Genomic DNA, 14,862 nt, shown 5'->3' with positions numbered 1-14,862 from the left:
TAGTAATTAATTCCTCCACCGTCTCTATCTTGATCAATAGATATTCTTTCTCTAAGATTATTAACCCATTTTGCAGAATGGGAAGTTGTTGATTGTCTTCTCTCTTACCGGCTGTTAAGGTCCTACTCTTTCGTTTGTCATTGTAAAATAGTAATTAATTCCAATGCCAATTGCTAGTATCATTTTTGATGTAGCGTGATCCGGTCATTCCTATTTGGCATTTACATGACTTCTGAAAGGTATCTGAGATGAAGAAGAAGAAGAATCCCCGGGGAGTTTACTTGGTGGGGATATTCCGATGCTTAAGTTAATACTCTGTAGGAGAAGCAAAAAAAGAGACGAAGGCTAAGAGTGCAGATAGCGTGTTCTCACTATACTCAAGAGATTAGGGGTTTCAAAAAAAAGTTTCTCTTCTGCCCTGAGGGCTTTTATAGGGACACTCACGTCAAGTCGGGCATAACCGCCACTGGGCTCCTGCCACAGCCGTTACCTGCTAGGGCTGCGCAGGTGGCCGTTGTGGCGTACGTCTCGCCCGGGTGAGTGACACGTTTCCAAAGTAGTAGGCACGCCTTTGCCTGCTGAGAGACGTGGACGCAGACTGCCGAAAGGACTGGGACTGTGCCGTCAGTAAGGGATATGGCGCAGTCTGACCGGTACGTTCTGTCAGCCAGAAGCTTCCTGAGGAGTGCTCGTGCGGCTCATTCGCGAGCTATTTTGTAGCGAGCTTGGAACACTCCAGGATTACCCTTAGTGGAGGGGCTAATAACTTTAGCTCACGAGCTAAAGTTGCCTCGGAGTATCTCTTCAAAGGTAGCTCGGGGAGCCCAGGGCTCGCGTTGCGGCGAACTTCTCCTTTCGTGAGCTACAATGTAGCGAGCTGCTTCATAGGCCTGTCACTTGGTCGTACCAGGCTACAACGCTGAGCTGTCGCTTGTACTGAGTCAGTGTCCATATATCACCGTTTCATAGGTTAGATCAAATTGTCCTCCGTCAATTTCCAAAGCCAATATACTATTGTTTCATGATTTCTTCTTCCTAATTAAAACCTAATTAGAAATTAATAACTAGACAAATAGATGATCAAACTTCTAAGTGGCTAGATTACAAAGAATTCCATAGAAAGGGTCAGGTCAATGAGGGCCTCCACCATTTCCTTTTGTCTAATTATCATGGTTGAGAGCCACTTGACCCAACAACAACTATCAAGGAAATTAGAGGTCCATGCCACTAAAAAGTAAGAATGATGGTAACAGTTGTTGGTTTCTATGATAATTAATAAAATAAACAAACAGTGATCAATGATAGGTAAGCTTATAAAAGATAAACCACCTTTTCAATTTATTGAATATTTTTTTCTTTTGGGGATGGGGAGCCATTATGATTTTGGAGCTCACTGTGGCTTTTTTTTAAAAAGGAGAAAAAGAAGGAATGCTCCTTTTCATGATGGATATTAAGAAATTATAAAACTTTTAAAATTTTATGAAAGTTGGGGGACGTGGCTTTGTTATCTGCTGTAGAAAGAGGATTTCCTCCTTTTTAGAACAGAAAGAAGTTTTTTTATTTAAAAAAATGCCATAGACAATATGATTTGCTTTTATTTTGGAAAACAAAATCATACAAGTTGGCCAACACCCCACAAATTCTATTATCGTTTGAAGAAGTTTTTTGTATCATTAATTATGTGTTTTTTACTAATGAAGGGCTGTCCTACAACATGAATGCTTTTAATTTTCATTTTTTTGAAATTGCCACATCAGAAAAAAAGCAAAAAGAAAATTCATGTACTGTGTTTTTTTCTGAAAAAAAAATATTTGTTTTGTTTCAAAAAAATGTTTTTGAAACCATCAAAATAATGGGTTTAAAAGTAAAAATAAACTTTAAAATATAAAAATTATATAATCCATACAAATATAACCTATTCTTGATATTAAATAACCAGATGAAAACATATTCTTTAATCCAGAAATTCCAAAACTATGTTTTAGGTTTTAATACCGGAAAACAAAAAAACACATATAATCAAGAACATGGTTTTTTTGTGTGTGCTTTTTCGTTTTAAGAATTGATTTATTTTCAAACCGATAACATGAAAAACCATTCACATTGGAGAACACCCCTCCCGAAAGTTTAAGAGTTGTTTTAAAATAAGATGGAAATCCATTCTTTGTATTAGAATGTAAGGGAAAATCTATCCTGTTAGAAAGACATGATACGGGAAGGGTTTTGACTGGTCAAGCCCCATGTGAATTTTGATAAATACCACCTGATTGGTTACCACATTTATGATGCTGGTTCATCAGTTACAAGGTTTTACAGTATCATATATTTCTGGTATCATAGTCGAACCCAAGAATAAATGAAAACAGTGTTAATGTAGATGAAGAAACTGAAAAAAAAAGACTGTCAAAAAATCCATATCTATGTTATATAGAGGAAGGAGGGTAGGTGAGGGGTCCTCTTGCGTCACACAAGCCTAAAGCCTCCTTTTCCTCTCTTTTCTCACATATTAATATATTTATTTTCAAATTAAATCATTATATGACAAGGTTAAAACTCTCATGGTCCTTCATTGCCTCTCATAAAACCCATATTTACTCTCTAACAAGAACATTCTTAAATCTCTCTCTCTCTCTAGTTAATGTCTTTACAATCCTAGCTCCCTCACCCATTATATCCCTCTTTTCCTCTTAAATCTCTCTTCATCCCTTTTGGCTCTCTCTAATAAAGTAGGGGTAGTGTAATTAGATGGAATATTGGATTAGGTTAAGGGCCAAACTAAATATGAACCCTAGCTTTCACCCAAATTAATGTCAAAACCCAAAACATGCCCACTAGTGCATGGGGTGAACCAATTTTCTTCTTACATAAAAGTCTAGAGAAACCATGCATTTCTCCTTCACATGGGTTATTAAGTTTTTCTTGCGATCATTTATTATTAATTTAATGTATATATATGTGTGTGTGTGTGTGTTTCGTGGATTGTTCTGATTGGATAATAGAATACAATAAAAAGCATTTAAATAAGCCTTTGGTTATATTTGTCATTTCAATTTTGAAATTGTTTGTTTTTAACTTGGTTGTTGATCTCATGGTAAGCACATTTTTTGACTTTATAGGGCTACATAACCGAGAGGATGGGTGGCAGCAAGATTTGATCCCAAATCTCCACTACTACTAGCCAAAGAACCTATCAATAACTAAGCCACCATCAGTTGATTCTCATGTTAAGCATTTCATTTATATACTTCTTGATGCTCTACGAATTAACGCTCCCTGCCAGTGGACAGTTCGGACGTCGAATTGAGTAGGTCGCATGGTCGAACTGCAAGAAAATAGATATCAAAGTGTTTGAGTTGCTTGACCCAGGGTGGGCACTTCAATGCTTAAGTTAGCAAACTGGTATTTGATTGCAAGAATGCAAGAAAGCTAGAGTGCTTAGACAGTTAAATTGCATGTACCTTGTAAGGTTGAAGGAGAGGCCTTTATATAGGCAAGCTGTTGTGAGTCTCATGAAGTGCGTCCGAGATCTTTGGCCCATCTGGTTCAGAGGTGGTTTCACGCTTGGAGGTGGACTCCGCGTAAATGGGTAGTGTTTATCCAGTTGCACCCGAAGTGAGCGAGGTGATAACTAGCTCTTCTGACGTGGTGTCGTGATCCCAAGGAAGTAAGAGACGATAGTCCACTTAAGGAGGAGATTGCCCGGCACATCAGGCAGGTCGCTAACTGAAGTTGGGTGAAATTGGCGGAAGCAGATCGCCTCTTACACTGACCTGATGTCTTGCCAAATCGTTCACAGTTCGGCCTACCGAAGTGGTGTTGATGTCGGCAAGACGGGTGTGAGGTGTTTGAGGTGCTCCTGAGGTCTGCTTACAAGGCGCTAAGATGTTGCTTAGCTGTCATGAGATGCCACGTGTCATCACGTAATTGGTGAGCCAAATCACCCCTCATCAATTGCCCTCACTTTTGAGTCAATGCTGGTTCGACGAAGGGAGTAACTCGTTGCCAATCTCCAGCCCGTGGTGACTCGTCCGATCAGTCCACAACTCACCTGACTTATCTGCCCAACACGACTCAAGGGCGGACTAGTGCGCACGACAAGTTAAAATTTTAAATTGAGCACGCAAATTTTAAAATTCAAATTCACCCGTGAGCAGCATAATCCTCTCAACTGTTGATCTTCTGCTGTGAAACTTCATCCATTGACTTTCCGTGCACACAGGGGTCCCATTCGTACTATTTTGAGTTTTCTTTCAAGATATTGGAGGTGAATTCTACTAGGAGGTTACTATTAGTTCGGTGGGCTAATTTAGTTCAGGCAAAGTTGGTATCTTTTTCTACAAAAAGCTAGTGAGTCTTTTTCCCTCTTCTTTTAGTCATGTCTTCAAGTGAGTCTGAAGGGGGGTCCTCCTATTCTGCTCGGGCCTAGGAAGGGACTTTGGCGCGAAATTGGCAAGGTTCCAACACAGGGACCTCAACTTATCGACAAGAGCCATAGTCGAGCGCCCAATTTGGTCCCACCGAGCTTAGCGGGGAAGAAGTTGTCGGTTCGGTGTCTTCTTTCCACATCCTAAATGATTTCAACTACATTCTACTTGGCCTGGACCAATTCCCTTGGAGCCATGGCCAAGGCGAAGTCTGTGTCTTCGAGGAGGCATTGATCGTTGCCTCCAGTTTCCTCTACATCTATTCATTGTTGAGGTGCTCTCTCATTATGGTATTTCTTTGGGGCAACTCCACCCAAATTCCATCTCAACCATTGTGGGACAATCTCTCTTAGCTACCATCTTGACTTCCATCTAGATATAGATATCTTCTCGGGGTTTTACAATATAAAGAGAGTTCCCAACAAGCCTTATTGTTTTTACTTGAGTTACCGTCAGGGTTATAAGCTTTTGGGAGGCTTCCCAACAAAGGTGAGGGACTGGAAGGGTAGGTACTTCTTCCTTTCTCGGGAGGTTGGCTAACCTATGAACACCATTTGGCGACGTAAGGCGAGAAAGGTTTTTGAGGTTGAGTTCGATGAAGAGTTGTGCCTTAAGGTTCAACGCCTCGTATGTCAACAGTTAATGATAGATCAGTTCTTGGCCGAGCCTATGCTCATTAGGGCTGGCCTAAGTCTTGTAGGTTGGTTGGCCTGATCGTCACATGTCTTTATATTGAAGGATATCTTTTAGCTAGACTAACTAACTTTCCTTTCTGTGTGCTTCCTCATAAATGGCAAGTTCTACTTCCCACCTCGCGGCGGCCAAGAGGCCCTCAAGAAAGAAGAGAAGGGTGGCTGACTCCTTAGTTCGTTTGTCAATGGAGGATTCCTCAGTTGATGCTGAGGAGAGGCCTACTGTGCGTATGCTTGAGGCCGTCAACCTCGAAGGGGACGACAACCTTATGTCCGTAGAGCCCACTCAAGTCATCATAGGTCCAGCCGCCTTATCACCCTAGAAGTGCACACCGCTGGCCCCTCACACTCTAACATACCTCAATTCATCCCCAATATTGACGTTTTGATCACTAACTGTCTAACTGATCCTTTGGTTTCTTTGCGAATGGGGAAAGGAGTCCTTCTTCCTGAGGACTTCCAGTACTACAATGGGCTCGATCTTGTTGACATCGGCACAAGGATGACTCAGTGCGTCTTGTAGGTGTATAACCTTTATTTTTTATGTTTGCTTTCTTTTCCTTTCGAGCCTTACTGCTATTGATTCTTCTTTGCAGGCAAACTCGATGGGTCAGGTCTTGTTGAATTAGGTCACCATGTCAAAGCATGAAAGGCGGGAAATGCAAGCGAACATAGAGGCCCTATAGGCCCAACAGGAGGGAGCTCACCTAAGCGCTGAGGTGGCCCACCATAGTGTAGAGGAGGACCGCAAACGCTTCTATAAGTTTAGTGCCGGCAGACAGCATGAGTTGGAGTAGGCCAAAGGGACCACCGCTACTCTAACTGATGAAGTGCAAACTAGGGATCATCACCTGGAAGAGCGACGAACTAAATATAGTGACGATATTTGCCATGCTAAGGTTGCAATAGTCGAGCGTTTCTGCCTATTGCCAGAGAAGATCGATTACGTCCTTCCCTCTATGAAGAGGGGATTCAAGCTATGTCGTTGCTTCCTCAAGTCCCTGCATCCCAACTTCGATTTCGGTACTCTATCGATTAGGTCGGTACTGGATGAGCTAACCATGCAGGTTGGCCAAGAGCCTCTAACTCCGGATGAGGAGGCTGGCGAGGTTGACGATGAGGCAGAGGACAAGGGTACCAATGAGGTCGGTGATGGTCAAGAGGGCAATGAAGAAAAGTAGTTGCTGGTGGAGCCTACGTGCTCTTGAATATTTCTTCTTCCTTTACCTTTTCTTCCTGTTTTTTTTTTTAATGAAGAGATCAGTCTTTCTTGTACACACTATGCCTCCTTTTGCACCTTTTATTTTTTGTTTCTAAAAAATGGGCTAAGTGTGAAATGCTTGTCGAACTGACAAATTGTACACTTTCTCGGCTAAGTCTTGTGATTTCGGCTAAGTCTAAAATGTTGTCGAATTAAGTATCTCCTCGGCTAAGATCAAAGCGCGACCGAATTGCCGAGCTTCCGACTTCTTCTGAGGTCAACATAGGGGGCCTTAGAGCTGAAAGCGGTTTAGCTTCCCCTTATTCGTTTAACCAGGTCGTCGTAGCGGGTGATCTATACTATTGTTCTTTGTATCATTCATAATCCGCACAGACACAACTCAGAACTCCAAACTCCTCATAAGTATTACCTCTTTAAGTCGTCAACATTCCACGCATGGGGTACCTACCTCCCCTCCAAGGTTTTGAGCTTGTACATGCCTTCACCAATCACCTTGAGAACTCTATGGGGGCATTCTCAGTTCGGATCTAGCTTTCCCATGTCGGTCACCATGGGGGCATTCCCATGTCGGTCACCAATCACCTCCAAGGTTTTGAGAACTCTATGGGGGCATTCTCAGTTCAAATCAAAATTGGTGTCTCTTAACTCAGGCGTTATAGTACCAAGCTACTCGTTGTTGGTATAACATGGTCCGAATGTAGACTAAGCCACAAACTTCCTCTACTAGGTCGAGGTTAGTCCGTAGCTCATCCTCGTTAGCCTCCTCATCATACGTCTTAAACTGCAAGGCCTACACTTTGGTCGCGGTTGGGATGACAGCCTCCGTCCCGTAGGTCAGGTTGAAAGGAGTCTCGTCGGTCACCATCTTGATGGTAGTTCGGTAGGCCTAGAGAACATAGGGTAGCTCACCCACCCACAAACCCTTAGCTTGGGAGAGTCAAGCTTTTAGGCCGTAGATGATTTCCCTACTAGTCACCTTGACTTGACTGTTTGCCTGGGGGTGGGCCACGGAGGTGAATTTCTGTTGGATTCCCATCTCGACACACCAGTTCTGAAACTTGATGTCTTCGAACTACTTCCCGTTTTCTGATATCAGCACCTTGGGGAGTCCAAATCTACAGTCGATGTTCCTCTAGAAAAAATTCTGCACGCTCTGAGCTGTGATCGATACCAACGGCTTGGCTTCCACTTACTTTGAAAAGTAGTCCGCCGCGACCACCAAGAACCTCCTCTGCCCGGTCAATAATGGGAAGGGATCAAGGATATCTATCCCCGACTACGCAAATGGCCACGGGCTGCTAAGGTACATCAGGTTGGTTTTAGTAAGAGAAAAGCTATTTTCCAAACAAGTGTGCAGGTGCAATTTCTCATGTAATTGAACAATTAAACCCATTGAATTTAATCTCTAATGAGATTAAAATCCAACAATCCCCCACATTGATTGATCAGTTACATAAGTCTCTCTCGATCCAAACTACTATGACGTAGTTATGCATACAAAAGGTTCAGAAACGCCGACGGTTTAGACCGCCGCCTTATATAACTGGCCATTTTTTGGCAAAACCTAAGCCGACGTTCAGATATGCCGGCACAAATGTAAATTTCAAATGTAGCTGGCGGTTCATACCACCACCTTAAGTGACTAGCCAATTTGGGCCAAACCTAAGCCAGTGTTTCTGAACCACTGGCACAAATGGCAATTTCAAATCTATCTCGCGGTCTACTTTTATTTGTACCAGCGATTTCCAATGCCAGTTTAAAAAAGAATAATTATTTTTTTTTTACTTTTTCCCAACAGTGTATAACTGCCGGTATAGGGAGGGATAAGCCGGCATTTTTGAGAAACTGCCGACAATTCTTCAATTCAATGGCCTAAGTTAGTGCCACCTACACTGGAGGTTTTATGTGGATATTGCGACGGTCTTTATTTTTTTCGACAGTGACTATACCGGGAAAGAAAGACCACTGGCTTAAGTCAACGCCGACAGTTTTATGTAGATATTTTGGCAGCCTTTATTTTTGCCAATGGTGGCTATATCGTGAAAGAAAGACCACCGGCTTAAGTCAATGCCGACAGTTTTATGCAGATATTGTGGCAACCTTTATTTTTGCCAATGGTGGCTATATCGTGAAAGAAAGACCACCGACTTAAGTCAATGCCGACAGTTTTATGCAGATATTGTGGCAACCTTTATTTTTGCCAATGGTGGCTATATCGTGAAAGAAAGACCACCGACTTAAGTCAATGCCGACAGTTTTATGCAGATATTGTGGCAACCTTTATTTTTGCCAATGGTGGCTATATCGTGAAAGAAAGACCACCGGCTTAAGTCAATGCCAACAGTTTTATGCAGATATTGTGGCAACCTTTATTTTTGCCAATGGTGGCTATATCGTGAAAGAAAGACCACCGGCTTAAGTCAATGCCGACAGTTTTATGCAGATATTGTGGCAGCCTTTATTTTTGCCAATGGTGGCTATATCATGAAAGAAAGACCACTGGCTTAAGTCAATGCCGACAGTTTTATGTAGATATTGTGGCAGCCTTTATTTTTGCCAATGGTGGCTATATCATGAAAGAAAGACCACCGGCTTAAGTCAATGCCGACAATTTTATGCAGATATTGTGGCGGCCTTTATTTTTGCCAATGGTGGCTATATCGTGAAAGAAAGACTGCCAGCTTAAGTCAATGCCGGCAAGTGCCGATGAATCAAGACCACCGGCTAAAGCCTGGTTTTTTGTAGTGAGTTTTTTAGATATCAATTCTTTTCGATATCATAGTTGAAGGCATTATCAATACTAGAGGGTCTTGAGATGAAAAAATGAGGATTAACCGTCTTGATGGAGGTAAGGATATGATTCGGGGTGCTAGAAATCGAGTTTTGTATAATAGATTGAAATGGTGTAATCCAATATTTTCAAACCACCATTGGCCCGGACGGTCGGACTGTTCGGCCCGAGAACCGTGTAGGCAATCAGTTCCATTTTACCCTAAGCCTAGTCTCTAGCCAAAAACCATTGAATTGGTCAACCACTCATTGACCCAGGCAGTCGAACCATCGACCCATTCAACCTGTTCAACAGTTTTTGGCCATTTTTTTTATTTTAATTTTTAAATTTTTTTTGTCAGAATGAACTGCTCGTTCGAACCGAACAATCAAATTGTCAACCCAAAAACCGGTGGCCAGAAGGGTTCTAATTCTAGGTCATCTTTTTTAAAACATTGGTGTAATACTGTAATCCACATTTCGTGATTTAAGGGAATGAGGGATTGATTTGTGAAAGTTTTAGGGTAAAAGATTTAAGCATACCCTGAGTTATTACTGATTCCCTGAGATTTTTAAAAGGACTTAAAACTTAAACATACCTAAAAATTAAAGAGCTCTGAAGATAATTCTTTGCAGTTTTTTTTTGGTTCCCACGAGAGAACCATCTATACAATCTAAGAAAATATCAATGCATTGCAGGTTGTATTTTGTTGAGAAATTGAGGGGGTTAGTTCTGAATCGTGAAGTCTACTCGTACGTTCAAAATAATCCCAGGCCATGCATTTCCCAATGTGTGGCAAAATTGCCTTTTTCCCTTTAAACCGTCTTTTTAAAAAACCCGGGACATGTTTAAGTCGATTACAATAGCTATTATTCTAAATGAAAGCGATTGAAAAAGAGGTGCGAAATCGGCTGGTAACTTCTAGTTTGTAGTCTAAACCCTTTTTTGGATAAAGCACGGCATGTTAGTTAGTCTCCTTTATTTATAACTTTACAAATTTATATACAATGTCATATACTTTTGTTTTTACAATTACATACACTTTCTTACCATTACCATTAGTTAATATTTACTTTTTTTTTTTTTCTTTTGGAATTTAAGAAAAAGAAGACAATGAAGTATTTCCATATCACAATGTATTTGCACCACAAACAGAGAAGCAGCGCATCTCAAGTCAGTCAACGTTAATCCTGATTTACTTCAAATTTTACTTGTTTTGTTTGTTGTAAGAAGTAAAACATGAGGTGGTACTCAATTTATATGAAAAAGAAATGAAGTGGGTGGAAGGTTGTTTATTTAGAGATCGCATTTCCTACTACACACAATTCGACGAAAAGGTAGGAAGCAAATTGACATAGTTCACACTCTATGCGACAGACAACTGATGCAAGTCGTAAGAGGAGATGGTGCAATTTTTGTATTGCTAATGGATGTAAATGAGACAAAAATACAAATTTTACATTATGTATGAGTGCAAATCATGAGTCACAAATAATTAAACGGATGCATTGAACTAGGTGCAAATTCAAATTTATATTTGATTGATTGCATTACAAGCAAGCACAGACTTTGGAAGGAATACAAATACAAATATGTATACAAAATAATACAAGATTTTACATTCTACATATCTGTATTTATATTCCTTCCAAACTAAGCCTTAAAAACCAAAATTACATTTTCAGGGTCAAATAAGTCTTGTTTTGGGCTCCTTTCAATTTACATGCATGATAATTTATGTAAATCATAAGTATGTGGAAATCATATATATGATATGGGAATGAACTATGAATCATGTGTTCCCCATTATGGCACCAGATCCCACGAAGTGGGACTTCTGAAGTTTCTCATTTGTTTTTTGACATACAGTGGTTTCCACGTATTAAAAGAACCCGAATTAAAAAACTTAATAGCTAGTAGAGTAGAGATTATTTAATTTCATTCTATAAGCCCAACCCCGCTTACAAAAAAAAGCCTTTAATTTGTATAATGTGTAGAAGTAGGGGTGTCAATTGGACTGGACTGGATTTGGTCTAATCCGATCCATCCAGTCTAATGTGAGTTGATTATAAATGGACTAGGTCTAACCCAATCCAATGAATATTTTGAATCATTTTAGACTGGTTCAATTTAATGTTTGGATGGTCCAATATGTTCAAATTCACTTTGATTTTTAATCCAAACCCAGTCTATTAATACTTGTATACTTATCTTATATCAATGGATCAGATATTAGCTTAATCCAATATAAATTTATTATAAACGAATCAGGTACAATCCAACCCAATATGTTTTATTAGTCTGTCCAATTCAATCCAATATTTTGGACGCGCGTATAATATGATTAATGAATGTCCCTTGTACCACAACCATGCAATGGATTGGGTTGAAGACATTGTACAACCCCTCACGGAGATTCTTCTGCTTCTGTCTGTCTGGCGCAGCATCAGCTGGTTACATACGTATCAATTCGTAACCACCAGTATCTCGTCTTCCTCTTTCTGCTACACATTATCTTTCACTCCCAAGTCCCAAACATCTTTGGGTTCTAAGTCTTTTGGTGATGTTTGGGATTGAGGCTGATTTATTCCAAATTGGCGCCACACCAATAATTGGTCACAAATCGATTCTTATTTTTATGGATGATGTCATGTGGCATCTAATTACATGGACAGGGGTGATAGTTCCTATAAAAATAAAATCAATGTTAATATTCACTATTAAATAAATTCAGTCGATTTTTGAGAAAACGGCTGATATATATGATACCAAACAAATAATTTCTCTAATTTTTGAAATCAATAATATGAAAAATCAGTGATTTTTTATGAAAAATTTCATAAGAAATCATTATTTATCCCAAACACCTCTTTTAACTCTTATTAACTCTTTATGTCTTAACCAGGCTCCATTTGGGAAGAGTGCAAATACAAATACAGAATAGTTTAATTTTGCATTAATAAATTTACTTTTTGGTCAAATGATTTTTAATTGTAATGAACGCAAACATAAATCCCGATATTAAAATATACCTTTTTAACATTGATCAATTTTGAGTTTCAATGCAAACATGTCTTCAAATTTATTAAAATTATCACTTTCAATACATAAATGCTTTCTTACCAAATACCAATAAAATTGAACCGAATAGGCATTTGTGCTCTTCCCAAACAGAGCCTTAGCCATAATAGGCATGCTGAAAATGTCAGACTTGCCATCTCTATGCTCTTTGGGTGTCAACATTCTCTCCCTCTCATGAAAAGGAGGGCCTTTTTCTCTCTGATCCCCCTCTAGTGTCTCAGGGGAAACAAATTAAGAAACGTTGAGCATCTCTCATCAAAACCATCTTATCTCTTGTCTCTTCCCATTCGTAAAAATGTTACCATCAATTAGACCTGTTAATGGGTCAGGCCTGGCCGGGCTTTTATTTCACATAAACAGGATTTTGTTAGGCCCGAGCCCGAGCCCGAGCCCGGCCCGACCAATGGGCCTACAACTTGGGCCCAAATCCAGCCCTGATAAAAAGTTTGAAGCCCGACCTATAAAGAAGATTGATTCTGGAAATTGTTCAATAGGGTTTTGATCAAACCTAGACCAAACTCTCCACCTAACAAATTTATTCTCTCCACTCTGTTACTTGACCACTTGATGTAATACAACAAAATGGCAAAGAGGATTCATCGCCGGTGACTATGTTCGCTGGAGTTGAGTTCACAGTGAGTTGAGATTTTGACAATGAAAAGTGAAGTCAGTTCGTGTCTGAGAGAGAGAGAGAGAGAGAGAGAGAGAGAGAGAGGACTCACCGTCGCCTCACCGATGCCTGAGTTCGCGTCTGAGATTTGAGAAAGAAGAAGTGAGAACTGATAAGAGGAACGAGAGAGAGAGAGAGAGAAAGAGAGAGAGAGAGAGAGAGAGAGAGAGAGAGAGGACTCACGCCAGTCTGTCGGAATTTACTGGTTGCGCCAATGAGTATTTGCCTGAGAGTGTGAGGTTGTGAGTCACTATAAAGACTGAGAAGAGGTTCAGCTAACTGGCTTAGATAAGAAAGAAATGAATGAGAAGAGGGGTTAGGATATTAGGGTTTTTAGTTTAACCTATAGGTCGGGTCGGGCCGGGCCGGGCTTTTTTAACAAATCCCAAGCCCGGCCCGCAATATAGTCGGGCTCGGGCTTTTAGGCCCGAGGTCAAGCCCACGGGCTCAAATGTGTGTTCAAGCCCATCCGGGGGCCAGCCCAGCCCATCAGGTTACCCGGCCCATGAACAGGTCTACCATCAATACAGGAGGGCTTTTGGGACGTGACTTCTAGTGTTCCTAGATGGGCCCCACATGAGAATGCCAAAAGCTGTGTTTGGTAAAGATCTGTTAAAATAGAAAGTTACTGCAGATAGCTTCTCCAGAACACGGGTGTCCAACCACCATGGTTGAATCAACGCACCTTGCCTCCCAAATGCGTTTTTCTCTCTCTCTCTCTAAATTCCCCAATTAACTGATCAAGCACAGAAACATTCAAGTTTAGGTAGTTTTTCCCACCCCCAACATTGGTGCGCCACTTTTAACTCTGTTTTAGAAGTAATCGAACCATTCTCCTTTAACTCTGCACGATACCACAATCAGTAAGAGGAAGGTAGCTAGGTTCATTTCCTTGGTTTTGTTTGATTTTTCTCTTGTTTATTGTTGTTGATTTTTTTTTTTTTTTGAAAGATTTGTTGTTGTTGATGTTGATGTCATTGTATACCGCATATCATAAAATGATGAATCCATATGCTTAGGCTGTGTTTGGGAAGAGTGCAAATGCAAAGTTGGTTTAATTTTGTATTGATAAATTTACTTTGTTGCAAAATAATTTTTAGTTGTAATGGATGGAAGCACAGATCACGATATTGAAATATACCTTTTTAACATTGACCACTTTAAGTGCAAATGTTTACATCTTTTTAATGATGAATCCATATGCTTAGGCTGTGTTTGGGAAGAGTGCAAATGCAAAGTTGGTTTAATTTTGTATTGATAAATTTACTTTGTTGCAAAATAATTTTTAGTTGTAATGGATGGAAGCACAGATCACGATATTGAAATATACCTTTTTAACATTGACCACTTTAAGTGCAAATGTTTACATCTTTTTAATGATGAATCCATATGCTTAGGCTGTGTTTGGGAAGAGTGCAAATGCAAAGTTGGTTTAATTTTGTATTGATAAATTTACTTTGTTGCCAAATAATTTTTAGTTGTAATGGATGGAAGCACAGATCACGATATTGAAATATACCTTTTTAACATTGACCACTTTAAGTGCAAATGTTTACATCTTTTTTCAATGCAAATTACCTCTCATTTTGAGTATAAATATATATTGAAATTTGTATTTTCTATCATTATTAATACACAAATATATTCTTGCCAAACACTAACAAAACTCAATCAGAATACATATATGCATTTCATTGGCATTAGCACTCTTCCCAAATGCAGCCATAAGATTTGTTACTTAATTAGTACTTACACATTTTATGGAAGACGCTTCAAACACTACTTAGGCCTTGGATGGACAGGAACTTCATGGTCGAAGGAACAAAGTGAATCATGCAACCAATAGGACAGAAGGACTCCGTGCGTAGTGGTGATGGCCACAGTACGTGGTGGTTATGGTGGTGCTGATCATGGTGGGTATAGTGGTGACAATTTCATTTTCAGGTGGTGGGTATGGTTATGGTGTTGGAAGTAGCAGTAATGGTAATTATATATGGGGTCCA

Source organism: Nelumbo nucifera, chromosome 1 (assembly GCF_055504915.1).
Source record: "Nelumbo nucifera cultivar China Antique chromosome 1, China Antique-T2T, whole genome shotgun sequence".
Lineage (NCBI taxonomy): Eukaryota > Viridiplantae > Streptophyta > Magnoliopsida > Proteales > Nelumbonaceae > Nelumbo > Nelumbo nucifera.
This window is presented reverse-complemented; position numbering follows the sequence as displayed.